At 44.7% G+C, this 23,551-nt stretch overlaps 1 protein-coding gene across 9 annotated transcripts in view; it reads right to left on the bottom strand.

Moving 5' to 3' along the window:
- Nucleotides 1-23,551, bottom strand: part of LOC104557622 (protein TANC2) — a 306,816-nt gene that overhangs the window by 175,431 nt on the left and 107,834 nt on the right. The window lies entirely within an intron of this gene.

The following is a 23,551-nucleotide window of genomic DNA, read 5'->3' as shown; positions in this document are numbered from 1 at the left end:
GCAACTTTTCCTTGAGCACCATCATCTATTTTGTATGAACAGCAGAACAAATGGTCCCTCTTGCAGACTGAAAGTGAGGCAAACAAACTGCTGGCTACCTCCTTTGCTGTCCCCTTCCAGTTTCTCCCCAGCTCACTGAAAATGGAATCTGTGAGGTCCTTCAGGATATAAAGTGGGTTTTTAATTTCTCCTGCTGACCCCACAGGCTGAATGAATCAGTAAACAAATTGTACATCTTCAATTCCTTCCTTCACTTTGGACTGTTAAAGCAAAAGATCAAAACCTTCAGGATGAAGATTCTTTGGAAATGGTCTCTCCTTTAAATTCATCTGTCAGCTAAAAGCAAGGAAAGCTGAGAAGAACAAAGCCACTCTTATCCTATCTTCTTGCAATTGTTTAGGAATGCAGCTACAGCTAACAAACACCAAATCCAGCTGGAGAAATGCAGAGTGGGACGTTGTGTACAATACTAGACAATTAATTACATGCTGCTCTTCATTGATCAACTGACCAGATTAGAACAATAGATCTGCACATCAATACAGAATGCTTTGAGTACACAGGGGTTTATGCCAGCTTGAAAGCAAAAAAACAAAAGCAGCCCAACTCTGCAGAATGGGGGGGTGGAAAGCAAAACCAGGTGTTTAAAAAGCAGGGATGGATTTCAGCAGTTATTCCACCTGATGGCAGGGGAAAGGGAAGCTTTTAGAATCGTTACAAATACTTTGGAAACCATTCAGTTCTTAAATAGCTGGTTAAAAACCTCACCAGTCGATTTTAGCAGTTCCACTCGCTGATTATATTAAAAGCAGCTGCACTTTGCTATGTTTACGTCTATAGATTCCCCAAAGTTAATTGTTGGATGGGCTTGTTAGGCTATAAAGTAATTCAACTTTATCAACTCCTATTACATCTGAGTTCCCTTTGAAGCCAGACTAACAGATGACAGTTGTGTAATGAAGCTCTACAGCAGAAAAGGGGATTGAACATTTACATCCACTCCCCAAAAAAAGGAAGCCCCCAGCCCAGGCCACGGATTTTGTTTCCTCTTCCCTTGACAAAATGCCTCCAGCCCTCAGTTTCCCCAAAGCAATGTTCAGGCCACTTGAATTGGTACCAGCAATGCAATTTTCCCTGCTCATACAAGAGCTGTATATAAAGGTCAGCCTCCCAAAGCCAGCCACAGCAACTCAGAAATCCCTCCTTTTAGATGAACTGCCTGTGCCCTGCTAAGCCATCAACGACTGCCAGGTGTCAAGGAGGCCACAGACCACCTCATTTCCCCTTCTCACTCTTTGATTCCATGGGACATTGCAAATAGGGGCCTTTATTAGCCTGGAGATAGCCTCTTGGGATTGAGCCCTCCCACAGCCCAGCTACCATCAAAGACTATCAATAGATCACTGTCTGTGTTTTCACTTGTAATACACAATGTTGGTTTTAAACACTGCTTTGCAGACAGATATCATCACCACCATCATCATCATCTCTAAAGGCCCCCCAGTGACTAGCCCACACAGACAACCTCTCAGGTTATGAAGAACACAAAAAACCTTTGGAGTTCCCAATATAAAGACATAATGTAAGATAATGCTAAGGACTGAAAGATTCCAAAGACATGGGTTACAAACAGAAAGTCACTGTATTAAAACCACAACAGTATCAAAAGCCACATCATCATCATCAAAAGGTAAACTCTTTGGGTTTTCTCCACAGTTTTTGGGAGTGATGTTCAAGGACCTCCTTGCCAGGACAGTCCAGCTCATCCACAGGTGGGTCCTGGCAAATTTTCCTTCCCAGTATAGAGTTGCTAAAATGCTGTATGGGTTTTGACAGAGGTGGACTTGGAGGGAAGAGATGTTACAGGATGCAGTCTCTCAGGACACAGCACATGAAAAGGTCTGGTCATGTGGCAGAGAGGGAACACACAGCCCTGTCCTGACACGAGAATAACCCATGAGGTTCCCATGGATGGGAGATCCAACAGAGTTGGGTTACATTCCATTTTAAAACCCCTCTGAAGTAAGACTTTCAAAAATCTACTGCAATTTTTGGTATTAAAACTATGGTAAAATTAGGAAAGTTTGGTGACACAAGAGTAAGTTTTTCCATAGTGCTCTGCAACAAGATTTAAACAGCTGAACTTTCATGCCAGTTAAACACCTTTCAGCACCAAAGGCAGCTAATATTTCATTATGCTAATAATAGTTTCCCTACCATACAGAGATGTTCCAAATTCATTTTAAAACACCTTACTTTGATTTCATCTCAAAGACAATGAGGTTGACATGAGGTAGAACCCAGGGCACCAAAGCACTAACCTGCATTTTATCTCAACCAGTTTGCAGCACTTGCCAAATCTGCTTCCACCATATACAGGAGCAACAAGGTTTTTCCTTGATACCATTTTCCTTGATACTTTTCTGACAGGGGTAAAAAAGCAAAGCACTGTTTGGAAGACTGAAGGCTTTTACCCAATAGCTTTATTGGGAATCTAAATCCTACTTGGATTTCCTACAATGGAACCAATGTAAAGGACAAGCAAATTCCTTCTATTCAAAGACAAAAAATACTGAGAGCTTTTAGCCCCAAATGAGTAGTTTTGGGTCTCCAGGAACTCAGCTTCCCAGCTGAAGTAGAAAATATCTGTCTCAAATGCACTGAATTTGAAACATGCATGATGGGAGCTTCAAGAGATACAATACCAGCTGGAACACTTCATGCTTAAATAGGAACTGAGGCATTTTCTACTTAAGATCATTTGGAAGGACAAGTTCTGTCCTGTATAGTCCTGTACTCCTGCTTTAAGAATAAGCACCAACCAAGGCAGCAGAGCTGATAGCTTATAGACCCAGTGGTCCTGCTCTCTGTGCTCCTCGGCACTCAGTGGTGGGATGCAAAATGGTGACAGCTCGCTGTCAAAGCCATTAGGTTGGAGAAGAGGCTCTCACAGGACTGAGAATCTGGGGAGAGATTTCTCAGGTAATTTGAAAGCTACACAATATATTTAAAAGATCACAGTAAATTAACTTCCTGAATCAATTTAAGAGGGTGGGAAAGGCAAAAAAAGAAGTCTGATGACTCAGCACATAGTATGTCTTTAGTCAGCATGCAGTTGTGCTCCCCCATTGCTGCTGCATTTGGTACAGGTGCAGCAGAGGCTGTAGCTTGGGTGAAGTACAGCATCCTCAAACCCTCCACTGACTTTTAATGAGGGGTATTTTGAGAAGCAATGTAGCTGGTGCAAAGCTGTCCCCCTCACAGATGTACAGAAGTGTACCTGTGTTCATATTCAATGTGGATAAACAAAAACCATGGGTTCTCTGTATTAATATGTGTCAGCCTGAAGGTCATTGGGCTGCTCCAGAAAGCCCTTTACCCTGTAAGACCAATGACCATTACATTCTGCCCTGTAAATCCCAGCAAAAGCAGCAGAAACCACAGAGCCTCCCACAAGCAGATCCAGGCAGGATGGAGTCTACAGGGCTGAGCAGGTACCTTCTCCCTCACAGGCAGTAATGGTGAAACGAATACTTGCAATAAAGCATTAGAAAATGCAAATAGATCAATGCCAAGTGGTGAGGAAGGCTGGTATACAGAGAATTAACACATATGGTGAAAAGGCAGAGGGCTGCAGGAAGATAAGGAAGAGCCCACAGTTAATAGTTGAACAATTCAACTCTTTCCCCCCCCCCCTCTTTGCTATAAACCAAAATTTTGAGCACAGTCATTCCCTGCAGCGGAGGAGCAAGGTTACTAGGGAACAATACCATGCATAATTAAAGAGTTATCTTAATATCCACACACACACATAAAATGGGGCAAATTACTGTTGCTGAGGGAACATTCATTCTCACCTTCTTGAAACTTCCCAATATTCAAGTTTATGGTCTTGATACTTTTCACCTATCAGCACTCTGTCACTCCAATAGTGCTGTTAGTTATTTTATTGACATGTTATTTGAGGTAGCTGCATTTGCTTTAGCAATACTTATCACTTATAGGCATGACCTACTATGTAGACAATAGCTTGCAGACAGTATCACCCACAGAAGTGCTATCAACTCAGTTGCTCTAATTGTCAGCATGGTGAAACACCAGCTATTGACAAAGCCTGAGATACAACAGCTGAAAGAGGTCACCAAAAGCAAATGGGTTGTGAAATCATTACTAGAAACCAGAGATATCTGTGTTAAAGATCAGAAGAGACTAAGATAAACCCAGTTAAGGAGCTTCTACAGAAGTTGCCAAGAGAAGGAGAAAACAGCTACTTTTTCTTTTTGTCAAATGCCACAAGGGAAGTGAATGACACAGTACAATACTGACTCAGTAAATCCACATTGTCTTGTATCTACCAATGAGGAGGAGGAAAGCTGCTTGTGATTTTAATAGATCTCAGTGTTAAGAAAGTCTATTAGTGTTTACACATGATTTTTCATTTCAGGAAGATGCTGTCTCATCAGCGTCTAACAGCTGGGATGTTAGAAACTGGGGGCAGACATCCAGGGGACTTCTGGATTGTGTGGCTGATTATGTGTCAAGCATACTGCAAACGGTAATAGCTATTAATTCTTTCTCTCAATTACAAAGAGATCAACTAATCTCAACAATCACGTTTAGTAACAGCTTCAGAAAAGCAGTCTCTCCTACTACATACGGCTCTGAGAAACGCCTGCTTCTCGTTTTGCCTCACTTGCTCCTTGTCCCCCCCCCACTTTCCCCAGTTCTCCATTTAAAACCAGTGCCACAAACAAATCCTTTCCAGCACACAGAGCAACTGTGTCCTTCAAACCGACCTCTCCCCAAACAGAAAAGACAATCCCCGAGGCTTTCAGCAATCCTACTAAACCGACCCCGCTGCACAAAGCCCTGCATCGCAATTAGTGCGATGGGCGTGCAAACACAAGGAAGATGCATCTGCAACAACACGAGCTGGTGGCAGCAAAAGAACCTTCAGCATCCCCTCGCTGCCAGGTGCTCACATCCAAGGCAAAGGCGAGGAAGTTTGTAATAAAACCAAACGCCACTTCAGCCCAGTCTTCCCGTGCCCCTGCTTAATTAAAGCGGACTCTAAAACACACGACGCGACTAAACGTCTTGCCGGTTTAACTGACAAAGGAGACGGGGGTTTTTAACGCGGAAAAATGAAAGGGTGGGTCAGGCTGCTTCACGCATGCTGGGAAATCTGCTGCAAGAACCGACTGCATTAGCTTTGCTCTAACAGCAACTGACGGAGCGTGCCCCGCGCTCCCACAGCTTATAAATCAACCCTTTCAATCCGCATCCTATCGAAATGGCATTTGGAAAACGCGGCAGACTCACACAAAGCCAAATCCCGGCAGTCAGGACATGATCGGCTTCCAGCCCAGCCCGGCGTCCCTGCGGAAGGACGGCTCAGCCTCGGGAGCGGCGGAACGCAAGGCGGTGTGGTTCCCGACTGCCATCGTCCTCTCGAAACGCCGCCGAAAACAGACAAACAACGCCCAAACTTGCCCCGGCGGGAGGAAGGGGAAGATGCCAGATGGAAGCGAGAGGTGCCGGCAAGGCGGAGGCTGCCGGGGCCCTCCCGCACGGCCGCTGCGGGAGGGAGCGCGGGGCCCGGCCCTCAGCCCCTCAGGCTCGGCCCCGGCTAGGAGCGGCGGGCGGGAATCTCGCCCTCAGCCCCTCAGGCTCGGCCGCGGCTAGGAGCGGCGGGCGGGAATCTCGCCCTCAGCCCCTCAGGCTCGGCCCCGGCTAGGAGCGGCGGGCGGGAATCTCGCCCTCAGCCCTCAGGCTCGGCCCCGGCTAGGAGCGGCGGGCGGGAATCTCGCCCTCAGCAATGCCGCTGGATTCCCGCCCGGCGAAGGAGGGACACGGGCCAGAGGCAGCCGCCAGCCTCTCTCCCAGGGGTGGGCTGTGCCTGGAGAGAAGGCAGAGCAGACCCCACGGAGCAGGGGAGGGACTGAGGCTGCTACTCAAAAGAAGTCACTTCCTGAGCGTTTCCTTCGTGAGGGCTCTTGAGGATCAGAAAACAAATATAACAGTTACTACCGCGCTAAAAAGCAGCATGATGGTACAAATTATGAGAAAAATCATTAAGAACCGCATTAATTTACTATCAGAATGAAGCACCCACCCACCAGCAAAACATCTCCCTGGGCGGGGTGGTAGTGTTGAGGGTGGAAGATTTGTACTGGAGGAACTGTGACAGAGCTGGGTCATTACCACGTCATTTGGCAGTGAAATCCCTGGTGAACAACCCCGATAACTCGCACAAATCACACAAGACATACAAAGTGTGGTGTTTCTGCGCAGAGATGGCTTGTTCCTGCAAATAACGTTAAAGATAACGTTCTTCAGAGTAATTCTAAGTCCTGGATGTTGGCACCCAACGCCAAGAGCAGGTATTTCTTCAGAGGTAAGCTGGGCAGTGACATTTCAAAATGTCAAAAAGGGAACGAGCCTGCCTCAATTACATCACTGCCCTGATAGAATAATGAACCACCGAAGAAAACGAGCTTTTCAGCTGCATACACATTTTTTTAATGCAAAGCAAAGGGAGGTGAAGTCAAAGATCTGTTTTGACACATCTAATACTGCATTTGGTAATTGTTAATCAATAGACCTTCTTCCCTCTTTTGTTTGGCAGACAAAATGGTAGTATTCAACAAAATCGAAATGCCAGGATGTGTTTTGAAATACTTGAGCCAAAGGAGGAAAATGAATATCCATTTCATACAGATAAGGGATTCTCCTCTCATCATATGTTAAATACAGTCCCACTGGACACAAGAGCAGTCAATGGAGTCAGTGCTGATATAAGATATGCACTGGCTCCAACTGAGCCCGTGGTTTGAAAATAACTTTGAATATCATCAAATGTTCAACATTATGAACAAATTATTCCTGGAGTCTTGGCTGTAAGAGGGCACGAGGGAATACAGAAACCTGGTATTATTGCCATTTTGTTAACACACCTAAAAGACCAGAGTACAAGTACACACATTGGCTTGGTTATTCCATTAAAGCTGATGAAATTACATTACAGATTTTACCCATAACGATAAAAATGGGTGCACTTTCTATTTCATACACTTTAAAATGCCATTAATAAGTATATTATCTACATTTATAAACACAGGCCACCTACCCTCAGTACCTATATCCTATCCGAGCTCATTAAGGAACAATCTCAAGAGGAGAAAGCAATCTGTAGGGAAAACATTGTTCTTTAATGTATCTAAATAGCTGTGAGAAGAGATAAAAGCAGACCTAGAAGATTCTGAAATAGCCAAGGTGAACAGAAACGATCAAACTCAACTCCTCATGTCGAGATTGGTTGTTCAAAAGTGTATATTGGAAGCAAGTATTTTCACAGCCAAAAAAGCCATCCAAGTTCACTGCATTTTAGCTGAGTCACGTTTAGATTTACTGTTCCAATTTCCAGTATTTGCCCCTAAAGCAGTTTTGATGAACATTCTTTCCATCTGGTTACTAAAAGGGATAGGAGTAGTCTCACTTGTTCACTATTTTAATCATTTGAGGTAAATGTAAAGCTGGTCCTTTTGGAAACTACATAAAAGTTAATGGGGCAGTGTAGGAAGTAATCAGCTGAACGTAATGTTTACTGTCACTGATTCAGAAAGGTACTAATTTGCAGCAATCTACGTGCATCAACTTATAATTATTTGTTCTGAAAGTATGTTTCGAGCTCCTGTGGGGGCAACAGAGGATCAGCCAAGGATGAGCAGATAAAAAAAGAGCCATGGTTACACCTTTCAGAGAGGAGCAGAAAATAAGAAGCGCTTTCCTCCTCAGAAGTCACTGTGAGGAAACACAAATGCAGATCCAGGAGATGGAATTTTATCCACCCACTCAATAAAAGCTGAGGAACTGCTTGGAGAGAAAAGCTGATCAAACCACCAGAGTCAGAGAGAACTTCACTGATGAGGGATGAAAAGAAAGCGTTACCTATTTCACGAGACAAGAAATAGGTTGAGTGATTGGACAGAATACTCAGTTGATGACAGAAAAGAGGGTTTTCTCATTTATTTCAGACAAAATACCTGCTTTGCTCTCCAAATCAGACCAATTGATAACTCAGAGTACCCACCTAGCAAAATATTACTGCTGGATCATTTTACTTTTGGTCTGACAAGTAAATGAAGACCTCTTTGGTAACAAACCACGTGATGGTCAGAAGATAAATGAGGTTAAGAGGTAAGTAAGGTATGTTGCCTGTACAGATTGTTACCCTGGACCTTCTTTCCCCTGTATTTTTCTTCCTTAAAAGCAAACTGCACCACCACCACTGCCTGGGCAATTTCTCTAAGCCCAGGGGGTCTTTTGCAAAGCGTGACTCTGACAGATGACAGGCTCTTCATTAGCAAATCAGCATTGTATCATACAACAAAAATGCAACCCTGACCTGAGAAACACACCTTGGAAGCCAAATTCCCAACACATGCAGCATAGACAACTTGGGCTGGGAAACTGAGACGGGAAGAAACCATTCAAACCAAGATGTCAAGCTACATGCCTTGGCTCTTCACTGAGTAGGCAGTTTGAGCCTTAGCAGAGCACTTAGATCTAACATACTAGAATTTGTAGACTGGAGGTACTGAATGTTCTCTTACAAGAAGCTTTGTTAATGCTGCCCATAATTAGGTATTTGGAAGAACCAGCCAGTTGGAGAAGTCACTCTGAAACAGCCAATGCCCTGACACCCGTGTCAGTTGTGCAGAAAGATGGGACCATCCTTTTGTCCTTCCTCCTCTCCAAAGCACAGCTTCCCACTTACTGCTGTGACTTATCCCCATGTTATTTCAACCACAGTGAAATGGAAACCCATCTTCATAACTGCTTGGAGGAGCATAAAACACATCCCTTCCAGGTACCCTGCATTCATTCCCCTCCAGCAGCAGTTTTGCCCCAAGCCTTGCCACCTCCCATGGATCTCACCAGCTGCTCCGACACGCACAAGGCCTCTGTCTCACTCTGCCCAAACGTGCCTCAGGCTCATCAGAACTGCACCTCAGACACAAGAGCTGCCAAGCCAAGGAAACAGCTTCAATTATCCTTATTCAGTAACCCAGCAGCTCCTATGAGGCACAATCTAGAGCTAAAAGTTGAAGATGTTTTCATTGACGTGACAGCACAAAATGTTTCATTCCGTGCAGCAGAACGTTCTAGCCATGTGAAAGTTGTGGTCTCCAGTATTTTGGGGTAAGGACTTCTTGCTTTTAAGCTGAATTAGCATAGAATTAAATCTACACAAGCAGAAGGAGTTATGAGTGGTTACACCTTCCAATCTGAACAGATTAATTAATAAAACATCTATTTGGAGTGGGGGGGGAAACGCAAAAATAACCAGAATGTTTCAAAAAGCAATCAAAGAACAGCTCTGCAGCCAGCAGAGTCACTCATCTCCTAAAATTCATTACAAGGTGGAAAAAGCCTTTGTTCTGTATGTGAGAGCTGTTGGTGTCTGGTGGAGAAGAGGAGGGAAGGGGACGAGAGTGAAGGAGGATCGGCGATGACTGACTTCTGAATTCCCTCCTTGTCATCGCTGGCTCAACGTGCCTTCACTCTCCATCTGCAGCTGATAAAATACTTGTATACTCTTAACAAGGCTGCCTGGGACCTTTAGCAATCACAAGCATGACAGATATCCTAATTCTTCCAATTGACTGAATATGTTAAATTGTAATTAACTAAAGACAATTAACACCATATACAACACGCGCTTCTTGGGACACTCACCATGAGTTCCCTGTTTTGTAGGGCACAACTTTTGTCTTTGCCTTTGTGTGTGTTCCTCTAATTAAAAGTTCAAACAGCATTTTTTAGAACAGCTTAGTGGTCATCTGTCCTAAAATTAGTTGAGAAATTGGTACAAGTGACTGAAGCTCAAAATAGGTTCTTCTGATGACAGGCAGCCTGCTGCTAGCACCGGCAATCCCTCAACGCCGACAGAAAGGGAACAGTGGAAGGGATTTATTATGGATTCAAAGCCCTGTTGAATAGGAAAAAGGATATGAAACCTCCCCCCAAACCATATGGAAAATAACCATTTTAGTCTTGGCTGAACTCACAGGTATCCAAAAGCCTCTCAAGTCTTTTCTCTGGGCTCTAACCAGCGCACTGTAGGCACACAAATGAGGCAATGCTCCCCACATGCTGTACAACGCTGGGGACAGAAGGCACAAACCTCCTGGAAAGGCAACTGCCTCACCTCCCTAGGAAAACAGGAGCACAGCTCACCAAAATCCCCAGCAAAACATTTCAAGTCCTTGCAAAGGTTTAAGTTAAGTTAAACTCAAAAGGGCTTTTTCTCATACATCACTGGCACACCCTGAGTTGATCCTTAGAGCTACTATGGCCACTGTGTCTTTCCTAGCTCTTAAATCAGTTTCACAGCTCCCAAAATGTTGATTTTGGCACAGAAGCATAAGAGGCACTGTCCCTAATGCTCCTCTAAGTGATGCTCCCCAGATCACAGAGAGCAGTGCTGTTCAGACTGCAGGTCCCTGCTTTCAGCTGCAGCCTACAACGCTTCGCTCATCCAGATGCACTGAATTCAATTACCTTGGTCAAACTCTATTGATTCATCTATGATTTATCACAGGAAATTGATTTTTGGCAGAGCTTACCAGCTACTTGTCTATTAGGATTTCTCCCAACCGACGTGCAGTTTGAAATGTAGGTCTTCCAGCTTGAAGTGGGTATGTGATAATCACCACGGTATTGTCACAATTAAACGTACTTGGACTGGCTGGTATGAAAATTGCTATGGCTCTCCAAACAATTCTGTGGGCTTTTAGTACTGAAGAAAGTCATTTAAGTGCTGAGTCTGAACGTGCTAGCAAAATTGCAGGAAGAAAACTAGGGGAAAACAAAAGGGAGAAGAAAAAAATCCCACCTAAAAACCTTCAATTTTTTGACATTTCTGTGTTTTCTCAAGCAGATGTAACACTGAGTCTTATTTGCCATTCTCAGCTCTGGTTGCATTCTGCACTCTCATACTGCAGCTGAATTAATTCTTCCATTCCCTTTCCAGTGTATGCACTACTGATGTTTTTAGAAACACGACACCTTTTTAATCAAAGGCATTTTCACCCAAAAGCAACCAAACTCCTTCTTCTAGCCTGTTACCTCCTGAAATCCGAGTAACTACGTTTTAGTCAAACACTAAAGTAGGAATAATGCAAGGCAAACATCCACAGCATTTCTCTTTCTTATGGCTGCTGTGGCTTTACACTGCAAGAGAAAAATCTGCACAGATGTAAGCAGCTACAGTTTCTGGCCTCTGATCATAAATACCACACCATCTCCTACTTAAGTTTCTTTCTAAATGTTCTTTTCCAGGTACTACTCAAGCACTAGGAGTAATTTCCATACACACACGTTTACAAATAAACACAGATAAGCCTTGAAAGAAATTAAGTGCTCAAGGAATTCTGCCTGAAAGATTAAATACAATACACAGCTATGTAGGATCAAAGCACCAGCACCAAATCTCCTGCCCATTTAACTGTATCTAGATAGTCCTCCAACATTCATTTTAGACGGCACTTTGCACGGTCTCAAGTTACACAGCAACCCACGACCAAAGGCTGTGTTGCACAGTGCTCAATTTAGTTAGGAACAACATTAAAAGGTGTAAAAAACAGACATGGAGGAACAACAAAGTGTTAGTACATCATCTCTGGTTGTCCAGGAAGGAGTTTGCCCATGACAAGGGATGGATGCCATGTCAGCCTGGCACTGCAGCACCAGCCTAAGCATGCTGCTGCCGAGCTGTATGCAGTATCATAAAGTGCTTTGCAGAGATCAGGCATAAATCTCTCTAATTAATACAATTACAGAAGCTCTTTATAGTCATTTTTTCTGATTTATCAACCAGGAGGTACTATCAATCTAGCCCAAGCAAATTATGCATGATGGCTTAGGAACAATTTTTGCCCGTTCAAATGATGTTGTGGATTACTCACATCCCAGAAGGTAAGCTACATTCCCTTCCACCCTTTTTAAAGGAGGATTAAATATTCACAAGCAAGTGAAAGAAAATCATTTCAGAAACAAAGAACTTAAATCTTGAGTCAATATTCCAGCAAATTCTGCTCTGTAAGAGCATTTGGTAAAAGAACCCACTCCTCAAAGAAATGCAAGTCATGGAGAGCAGATCAATAACCAACCTGTCACCTGAAGGAAATGAAGACTTACTCTGATCATATAATGCTATAAATGTGTACAGTGACAAAGAAAAAACCCCTTCTCAATTAGAAAGATTGGAAAAACTCCAAATAAAGCTTCTTACAGAGACAGAAAATGGAATCAGATACAATTAAGAAGTTATTTCTACAATAAAGACTCAAAAGCCCAAATACAAATTGCTTTTAAGTTGCTGGAAGTGAAACAATAATTGCCTTATGGCAAAAAGATCTTGTCTCTTTTTTTTGGGGGGGTGGGCAAAAAATCATTTAGAAAACTAGTAAAAACAGTTTGATGGTTTGTTTTCACATGCTCTGCCTGTATCTTACCACCATGGAAGCAAGCATCTGACGACAGCAGATGGCACGGAATTCAAACCCAGAAGCTGTGTCAGAGGTTGGTTCAAACCTGACAATGTCAGGCAACTTTGCAAGGAAAAGACAGGAGAAGCAAGAACACAACATGGCTGGAGTGTCACTCTAGCAGGCACCAGGGATAAGGAATGATGAACAAACTCCTGCAGAAAGCTTATGAGGAAAATTTACTTAACCAGAATGCGTAACGTGGCAAAGAACCTTGAACTTTCCAAAACACAGCCTGATCTTTCACATGAAAAACAAGCCTAGTACCATCAGCCATGGGGTGTTTGGTTGCATTTGTTTTCCCTTCCAGACAAATGTCCTCCTCCTTCCCTGAGAAAAGCAAACAACATCCACCACCCCAATAATCCATCACACTCCCAGATACAGAAAGCTCTGGAGCACAGCACTACACTCCTACAGAGAAGACTGGCAGACATGCTGGAACTTTTAAGGTGAAACCAAGAGCTCTGAATCCTGAACATCCAAAGACTTGTGGGTTCTCTGATGCTCAATTCAACAGCATTTCAGCAATGTACAAGTTCTCTTCCTTGGGTCTCAATCTTGGTAACACTGTTCCTTTCATCCAGTGAAGTTAATTTATCTGGGACTTCACATTCTTACTAGTAACAGATCCCTATGCCCAGAGATGCATTTGTGTGGGTAAAACCGCCTGGGTGTCTTAGTGGCTACTGCTGACATTCCTCTTGCTCATTCACACTCAGGTTCACAGTTACAGGCAGGACTTGGCAAGGATAGGAGTGTTAATCCGAGGATTTCATCTGGGAGAACTTTGTTAGCCTAAGTAATTTCCACCTTGTCTTCCAAGTGATCTCCACACAGTTACAAGCACGGAGGGACTTGCTGGAAAACCCTCACACCCACAGACTCCTTCCCGAGCACCGAAGGCCCAGCTCGCCCACCACAGAATCGGGTGGCTCTCGGGCACAGCATGACATGAAGCCACAAGAACAACTTCAAAACAGGGCTGAGCCTGGCTGAGGAAACCCACTTTCAATGCTAACAGTGAGATTAAGTCTCGTAGGGGAAGCCGGCTGGACTGTGGTCCCTCAGCAGCTCCCTCACTCCTGCACAGTGACCGTTTAACCCCATCTTACTTCCTGGCTGCGGGGTTATTTTGTCCCTCTTTATCCCAGACAGAATTTCTTTCACAGCACAATTATGTAACTTTTAGAGAGTGCTTTCTTTCCACCAGAATAACTTTGCTGATAAGGTTCTGAAGATATTCCCCTTTTTGCAGGTCCAGACTCACTAGCACTGCTCCATTCACCGCTGGGAAGCCAACATAAAATCTACCAACATAACCAATAGCTGATAATTTAAACCAGAATCTCTTGTGCATTGACTGACACTGTTCAAAATGTCTCTAATCTTGTCTGTGATCAGGCTCAGAACTGACTTTACATTCAGTTCACCTGCTTTTGCTATCACTCCTTAATTAGCTGTTTCCCTCATGCTGCCCCACTACCTGGATGAGAGGTGTAAATTATCTGCTAAGAGAAAGAAAAACTGTTTATACTTATCTTTGTTTTGCTTGGCAATTTCAAATTGAGACTGTTGAAGGTCTCATTTAATGAGGCCAAGTTTTGCATAGCATTACATTATGTAAAATAATCACACTTTAAAAATTACTGCTATACAGAAGATGATGGAGAAACCTGTTAGTGCTAAAATTGGGCTGTTTATGTAGACAATCTTTGAAGTTTATTAATGAAAGTTTGTAGTGAAACAGCTGTTCTGCTGATTAAATAAATTATGACTAAGTTTTTGTGGTAGCTTCCTCGAACAGGCAGCTATTAAGAAGCCAGACTAATTGTATAAAACTCTCAAAATGCAGAAAGATGTAGAGCGTGTTATACAAACAGATGAAATAACAAGCAGGAGTCAATCCATCCCTTTTTTTAAGTGGCACTCAGGCTTTTGAAAAGATTACTGTTTGTTTGGAGATGCAGATGAAAAAATCTGAGGAATTTCTAACACTCTGACCTGTCTTTAAGTAACCTACAGATTGCAGGTAAGAGTATTTAATGATATTTGAGTCTGACTTACCAGAAGATTTAAATGAGCAGGTGAATTAGGAATTCACAAAGAAACTCCTCCATGAAATGAAAGGAGAGCTGGTTTTTCAGCTTTGAAACCTATTTCTAAGTTCACAGTGGGTCACAAGTGGAGAAGAAAAGGGAAAAATAACCAAACCCAACAACAAAAACCCAACTGTGCTCAAGCTCCAAGCAAAGCTGCAGGCATGGAGGCAGCGTGAAAGGCAGGTGAACAGTTTCAGCTTCTCCCTGGGCAGGAGGCATTAGCACCCATTAGCACACACAGCTGTTAAGCCCTTAGCTAACTCTCTAAGGTCAAAACAACAAAAAAGAGAACGTAAATGCCTCCAGATTGGCTGAAGCACATTTAAGCTCAGTCATAAATATGAAACAAGATTTCATACAGCAGTAATAAACTCAAAAGGTTTGCAGCAAAGATGGAACAGGAATCAAAAGGAGGGGAACTTCACCTGAATATATAATGGCCAAATCATATGTCAAAGTATCTCAGCTTTATGGGCAGGTACAAATTCATCTGATTATTTGATTCTTTTCAGGCTTTCACAGATCCAGCTTCTTTAAAAGAAAGAACACGTAATGACTCGAGTGCTTTGAGCACTGTAATAGAAACATTAGGAAACACTCTACCTTATTTTCCCACATCTACAGAGGACTTTAAGGCTAATGCAAATGAGTGTTTGTTTTCTGAGAGGCAATTTTCATGCTTCCCAGAAACAGAGGGCACAGCAATCCTCAGCAAGAAGCCAGCCCAGGGAAGTGGCATGTTAAGATCAGACATTTTCCTCAACCGTGTGATGATGTTTTTAATTGACATATGGATATATAGACACACACACACACATACGTATGTGTAACACACACACATAGTGATGGCTTTCTACTGGAGAATTCTTTTATCACTTTAAGATTGGTGTTAAAATCCAGGAAGGCCCGTTACATGACCTAGCCTGACTTCCTCATGGGTAGAAGCTACTTCTTTCCACTGAGCACAGCGTGGCTCCAGCCTCCTCACACCCAGCCTTGATGCATTTGGAACATGAATGAGCTCACCCCTCAGGCTCCTCTTCTCCCAGCTGCAGAGCCCCAGCTCCCTCAGTCTTTCAGCACAAGGCAGATGCTCCACTCCCTTCGGCATCTTTATGTCTTGCTTGAGAATACCCCTGAGCTCCTCTCTCATCTGACTTAAGAACAGCTTGCATACCTCTCCACATTAGCCTTTTCTGTCACAGTATCAAACTGGAAACACAGTCCTTACACCACCAGCTGTCCAACACTGTTTTCTGATTTGCAAGGATGTTCATGCATCCCTGGGTATACAACCACAAATCTGATTACCTAGCTTTAATTCATAGAGTCATAGAACCACAGAATGGTGGGGTTGGAAGGGAGCTTTAGAGCTCATCCAGTGCAATCCCCTGCAGAAGCAGCTCCCACCTAGATCAGGTCACACAGGATTGTGTCCAGGCTGGTCTTGAAGAGCTCCAAGGAAGGAGACACTACTGATACTGATGCTACTGATAGTATCATCAAATAGCTTGCAGCTCCTTCACCTTGTTCTACTCAGCACTCTCAAGCCTTTGACAACTGGGAATTCTATATCAAAATCAAATCTATACAGAACCCCAGCACTAACTCCAAATCATCACCAGTCAGGCTTTGCCTTCATTCTGACTCCCAGAGATTCGTTTCAGTTCAAACCGCAGCTCATGTAAGATCACCTGAAATACCTTTTTTAAGTCAAACTTAAAGCCTCAAAAGTCCTCTCCACTGACAAAAATCTCACAGCACGTGAACTACAAACCCATCTGCTTTCAGAGGCCTTTTGCATCCAGGTGCTGACTCCCAGCACCCCATATTGCAGCACGTTAAGGACAGAGTCTGGCACTTCTACAAGGAATGTGCAAAAGTTACAAGAGGAGGAAAGTGAAAGAATTTAGCTGCAAACTGTTAGCAAGTCACACTACATTGATCATTTGAATGACATTGCTGTAACCACCCCAGAAATGCATCTGTAGATGTGAATGAAAGCAAGCAGGCATGTAGCATCATCCCCTCCACTCCCTCACTGTGCCTGCTGCTTTGCAGGAAAACACATATATTGAATCAGAAACCAGCTGAATGGGAAACTGTAGTCAAGGAAAACAAACAGGGGAGATTTGGTAAAAGCTTGTGAGCACTCAACTAGCAGCAATTAACTGTGTGAGCTGGGGAAAGGCAGAGTTATCTATAGATCTCTCTATATAGTTATATACAGATCTTACTGTGTTTGAGTTTGCGTGTCTTAAATCTGTTTACACAGGCTTTAAACACAGCTGTTAATGCCAGCTATGAACAAAGAGGCAAAGCAGAGGGATGTGGCTGACACCCCAGAGGCTGTGCTGCCATTCAACCAGCCCTGCACAGGCTGCAGGCTTGGGCAGAGAGACATCCAATGACATTCAGCAAGGGCAAGTGCAGAGTCTGGCATCTGGGAAAGAACAAGCCCATGTAGCAGCACAGGCTGGGGAATGAAGTGTTAGAGAGCAGGGCAGGGGAAAGGGAGCTGGGGGTGCTGTGGGCAGCAGCATGAGCAGGAGCCAGCAACGTGGCCTCGTGGCCAAGAAGGCCAATGGCAGCCTGGGCTGGATGAGAAGGGCTGTGGGCAGGAGGTGCAGAGAGGTTCTGCTCCCCCTCTGCTCTGCTCTCCTGAGCCTGCAGCTGGAAGATTGTGGCCAGTGCTGGGCCCCTCAGTTGCAGAAGGACAGGGAGCTGCTGGAGAGAGTTGAGTGCAGGGCCACAGAGATGCTGAAGGGAGTGGAGCATCTGCCTTGTGCTGAAAGGCTGAGGGAGCTGGGGCTCTGCAGCTGGGAGAAGAGGAGCCTGAGGGGTGAGCTCATTCATGTTCCAAATGCATCAAGGGTGGGTGTGAGGAGGCTGGAGCCAGGCTGTGCTCAGGGATGGCCAATGACAGCACAAGGGGCAATGGGGACAAGCTGCAACAGAAGAGGTTCCAAAGCAACACAAGGCAGAATTTGTTCCCTGTTGAGGTGAGGGAGCACTGGCAGGGGCTGCCCAGATGGGCTGTGGAGGCTCCTTGTCTGGAGCCATCCCAACCCCAGCTGGATGAGTTCCTGTGTGCCCTGCTCTAGGTGGTGCTGCTCTGGCAGGGGGGTTGCACTGAGCGAGCTTCCCAGGTCCCCTCCAGCCCTTAACATTCCATGCTTCTGTGATTTTGGCAGTCTTATGGTATCAGTACATGGGTAAAGAAGATCCAGCTGATTCCAAAACCCTACACACTGCTGTGTGTTCAAGTTCCCGGGTGAGGGGCTGAAGGGCAGGAGGCAAGAAGGAAAAATAATGATTTGTGCCCTTTCAGTTTTAGTCTCATCTGGTTTTACACAAAACCTGCATCATCCATCTAGCTTACTCTTCTTGCACTTTTTAAATTGCACAGCTGCTTGAGCAATTAATGAAAATTAAGTCTTTCCAAAAGTTGTATTTAGGCAGCTAAAACACTCAAATATGTTACCCAACCAAAGGCAGTCCTTTCTTCTTAATTGACACCAGGAATTACCAGCCCAGTAATGATATTTATTCATCTCCATTAAAGGACAGAGGGATACTGAGTGGCTGCATAGTTCAGTTCTACAGATTCCTTATTACTCCTGGCAGTACAACAAGAACAAATCAATCCCTGAGTCCTTTTCTGGATCTTCATTTCAGTCTTTAAACAGTAAAAACACTTAAAGTGCAAAGGAAAGAAAGAGTTTGACATGAACAGATCTCAATTTACCCCCTTCTTGAGTCACAGACAGGAGAATTTCGGATGCTGTTGTTATTTTGTTGAAGTGAAAGGGGTTTTTTGTTTGTCTTAAGTACTATGGGACTGTTATGTCCTCGACCCTTGAAGCTGAGGCTCTCAAAGCAATCTATGATGGAACTTCTCTGTATGTTCAACTCCTCCCACTCAAAGTAACACCAATTTAGATCAGGTCACTCAGGGCTTTAGTGTTCATAATTTTGATCCTCCTGTCTACTTGTTTATGAAGAACTGCACAGAACAAACACAGTTACCTGCATGACTCACCTCCTTTTCATCCAAAGCTGAAAGGAAAGCTTCCAACTCTATCTGAAGTTGCAACAAAATTAATTTAAAAGGCATGAGAGCTGACAGAGCCATTCCCCCTTATCTCTTTATGGATCAAGTCAATAAGGAAAATGTACCGAAGGTAAATGTATCCAGCAGAAAAGCTATAAAGGCTTGCACAAATGCATGGAAGCCATAGCAAGAAACCAGTCTGCAATGTGCCTGAGTTACCAAGTGTGTTAGCCCCAGGCAACCAAGCTGCATTCCACCAAAATGGACTCATCTGTATGCTAAAAACCCTTCTTCTTTCAAAAGGTTCCCATGATGTAACTCCATGTCACCCTTTAGTGACTAATAGGCAGACAGACAAGTCTACTTGTTAATTGTAAAGGGACCACACATCAATAAGCAGTATTGAGTTTAAAGGGTGATAATACATCTTGAAACCTGTCAGTTGGGATAATCTAGGTGTCAAGGCCACTCCAACACGTGGTACACCTGTGAAGACTGAACCAGTTTTGCTTTCAAAACATTTCAAAGCTGAAGTGACATTTGGATTCCCTTTCAAAAAGACAACCACCTTTTCAGGACTTTAAAGGGATAAACAGCAGAGATCCAGCTCCAAATTGGTTTCTTAATGTATATCATATTCCTAGCAGAAAAGAACAAAGCATGGTATTTAGTGAGGAGATGCCTAAATTAATCCTTTTGCGTGGTTTAAACGTTTCTTAAGCAGTCCTGTGAGCCAGAAGAACCTGCCCCACTGCAGTGACCTAGGCTGAGTCTGAGCTGCTCAAACTTCTGCAGGTTATGCAAGCAGCTGAAGTAAATCATTATCAATAAAGACTAAATCATTGTCAATAAAGACTAAATCATTGTCAATTAAAGACTAAATCACTGACAATAAAGCAGCCTCATTATAATTTGTTCTAATGTCTGTATTCAAATTAACAGCTCTTTTGTCATGCAGCAAAACCCAAAAGCGTGGACTTCTTCACTCTTAAACCTTTGCAGGTCAAAGGAAAATCTCACATCAACACTATGCCCACTCGAGTACGACCTTTTACCTGAGCTCCAGGTTAAAATCAAGGAAGGTTTTACTTGTACTTTACTTCATGGCATTTATCAAAGTATTGTTCACAACAGATGAAGGGGGTGTTTACCCCTTCCGCAAAACAGGATTTTGAAGTTTCATTCCTTTTGAGAGTTATCAACGTGTGAAGAGAGATGCTGAATGACAGAGCCCAGAGGGGGGTGATCAATGGCACAGGATGGAGCTGGAGGCCTGTGGCCAGTGGAGTTGCACAGAGATGGGTTCTGGGGCCAGTCTTGCTCAACATCTTCATCAAGCACCTGGGTGAGGGCACAGAGGGACCCTCAGCAAGTGCCCTGCTGGCACCAAACTGGGAGCACTGGCTGATTGCCCAGAGGCTGTGCTGCCAGGCAGCCAGATCTCAACCAGCTGCAGAGTTGGGCACAGAGGAACCTGCTGAGGGGCACCAAGGGCAAGGGCAGAGTCCTGCAGCTGGGGAGGAACAAGCCCCTGCAGCAGCACAGGCTGGGGGTGAGCTGCTGGAGAGCAGCTCCAGGAGACAGAGCTGGCACTGCTGGGGGAGAATCAACTGCCCATGAGCAGCAACGTGGGCTCGTGGACAAGAAGCCAATGGCAGCCTGGGGGCATCCAGCTGAGTGTGGATCCAGCAGCAGGGCCAGGGAGCTTCTGCTCCCCTTTGCTCTGCTCTGCCACATGTGCTGAGGCCTCATCTGGAGTCCTGGGGCCAGTTGTGGGCTCCCCAGCTGCAGAGGGACAGGGAAGTGCTGCAGAGAGGCCAGCACAGGGCCAGCAAGATGCTCAGGGCACTGGAGCATGTTCCTGCTGAGGAAAGGCTGTGGGCCCTGGGGCTGCTCAGGCTGGACAAGAGGAGACTGAGGGGGGAGCTCATTCCTAGTGACCAAGATCTCACTGGTGGGTGTCAGGAGGTTGGGGCAGCACTTTTTGTCTGTTGTATCCAGTGACGGGACAAGGGGTGATGGGATGAAGCTGTAACACAAACAGTTGCATTTCAACACAAGGCCAGACTGTTTGAGTGTTGGGGTGAGGGAGCCCTGGCCCAGGCTGCCCAGGGAGGGTGTGGAGGCTCCTTCCTTGGAGCTCTTCAAACCCACCTGGACACGTTCCTGTGCTCCCTGATCTAGGTGGGAGCTGCTTCTGCAGGGGGGTTGGACTGGATGAGCTCTATAAGTCCCTTCCAACCCCACCATCCTGTGATTCTGTTAAAGTGGGGAGGCAAAACATCAAAACCTCCAGCCTCTCCAGAAAAATGCCATTTATACTCTGCAGAGCACATGCAAGAAAATCTCCATTAATAGCAGCAAACCCATGTGCTCAGACAGCTTCTCTGAAATATTCCTTTCAGAGAATTGCTTGTAAAGAAGAATAATTGACCATCATCTCTCTTAACTATCCGCAGACATCTGTGCTGCAAGAAGTGCTCTGCAGCAGGAAAGACCCAGACTTGCCTGCCTCAATATAGGAACTTAGGACCAGGGTTTTGCTGAGTTCCTCCTATCTGGATTGCTGCTTCACACACCCACCTAATGGTCAAGGTGGCAATGTTTCTAATCACTTCTTTTGTTTTCCCCAGCTCTTTTAATATATAAAAATAAAGCCTGCACAATCCTGCTTTTGTACCTTCTGCCCAAATTGGAGTAAGATGACGAGCTCTCAGGGATGCCAGAAAAGATGTTCCTTGGGCTCCCATTTTGGCCACTCAACCAAGAAAATCAACTTTTGGACAAAAGATCAGGCAAAACCTTGCAACAGCGATGCCTGAAACAAAGAAAAGCCCAGTGGTGAAGGTTTTCACTGGGTATTATTTTCTGGCAGAGAGTGGGGTTTATTTGTGCTGCAAACTCATGCTGAGTCCCTGTGGGTCTTCCACAACAAAGCCCTGTGAAATCAGCATGGTTTATTCTAGTTCAGTGAAGGAAAAGAGACAGATGACTCAAACATTTCTTGTTCTAAACGTAGCAGAGTCCCCTCTATACACTTCCCAAACGGTATCACCCTCCCAGCACACGGCATCACTCAGTGCTTGGCACAGACTGGCTGTGGTGCTCAGAAAGCAGAAGCTGCTCTCCTGTCCCTTACTGCATTTTCTTCTGACTCATGTCATTCTGAACACAATCCTCGTGGTACCTGTGGAAGCCCAAGACCATGAGCTGGCACAGAACATTATCTTCAAAACCAGCTACTGGGTTAGGACACAGCATGGAGGTGATCAAAACCTTCTTGGGCGAGAAAACACCTACACTTGTGCAATTCAGAGCAGTCATCAAGCTGTTGTCTTGGTTGTCCATGAAGCCCAAATTGCTGAAACACAGAAATCAACCATATGGGGAGAGAAAATGAAAGGCAGTGATGGAAACCCCTTAGCTGAAGCTTTAGTAGATCACAGAGACACCATCACGGCTCACACACCCCCACTCTGGAACCTGCAACAGATCACCACTTGGGACAAGCTCCCTAAAAAGTAAGATCCCAAAGCAAAGTTCACAGCTAGCACTGGGCAGGCAGATGACTCAAAAGACACTTTTGGGCAGTCTAACTAAAATCTGGAGCTGCTTATGGTATAAAGCTGAGGCACAGCTCTGTCAGTGAGGAACAAGACAACAGTTGTAACACCAGTGCCGTGCTAAAGCTTTGATTCTGACATGAATGCATAATTCACAGCCAGGAAACACGAGACATACAAAATACACTTGTCCAGTCATGGTCATAAATATCCACTGATCAAAATGGGATCAGTGATAATACTTTGTCCCTTGAGAGCCCTTACAAGTAAGGCTTTTGGATTTCTGTCCTACTGACAGGTATTGGATGATCCAAATGGAGTCAGACAGCTTCTGCAAGAGATCTCCAAGAGAGCTCTGGTTGGGTTTCCCTGAGGGTATCTCTGTGGTCTCTTGCTCTTGGCTCCTCACACCACAGATCACAGAATCTCAAGGGTTGGAAGGGATCTTGAAAGCTCATCCAGTGCAGAGCAGGACCACCTAGAGTAGGGCACACAGGAACTCATGCAGGTGGGTTTGGAAGGAGACTCCACAGCCCATCTGAGCAGCCCCTTCCAGTGCTCCCTCATCCTAGGTTTAATCTCCCAGTGAGTTATCTGGCACAAGTGACAGTGGTTATGTGTCAAATTTATCTTCATCTCAGCTGATCCCAACTACAAGCCTTACTGGGAAAATGCATTCCCACCTCCTGCCCCAGTGTGTGGCATTCACTTTGTTGTCTCCAAACAAAGGGAAACATGTAAAAGAAGCTGCTTTAGAAACACATTTTGAGTGCTAAGAAACAAGCATCCAGTCTAATGAAGACATCCTTTGATGCCATTTACATCAAGCCACACTAATTAGTGAAATGCAAAAGAATGACCATTTCCATAAGAAATGCAGAGCAGCCTTTGGCTGTGGGAACCACAGCAGTGTGGGTGAGCTGTCCTCCCAAGCAAAGGCTCTCAGAGCAGAAGGTGAAGCGCGTGGTGAGGACACCTCCGCGCCACCAAAGCTCAGGGCTACGTGGGCACTGCACAGACACGGTGGAAACTTCTCCAAACCAGCGTGAGGTCACTCTGAGTACCAAATGCTCATGATGGAGAAATAATCAGCTAAAAAGGTTAAGCCATAACTTACAGCACACTTAGAAATGTTAAAGCCTTGCTCCCACAGAACCTGTGCTGCTGAGTGACATTTCAGCACATTACAGGGACATTATGTGCTTTCAATCGGGAGATTAATTCTTCTGGACAAGATGTGGTTGCTAGGGCTGAGACAAAGGCTGGGCTTGATGATCT

The sequence above is a fragment of the Colius striatus genome, chromosome Z, assembly GCF_028858725.1.
Source record: "Colius striatus isolate bColStr4 chromosome Z, bColStr4.1.hap1, whole genome shotgun sequence".
NCBI lineage: Eukaryota > Metazoa > Chordata > Aves > Coliiformes > Coliidae > Colius > Colius striatus.
The sequence above is the reverse complement of the archived record's forward strand: the minus strand, read 5'-3'. Positions and strand labels throughout refer to the sequence as shown.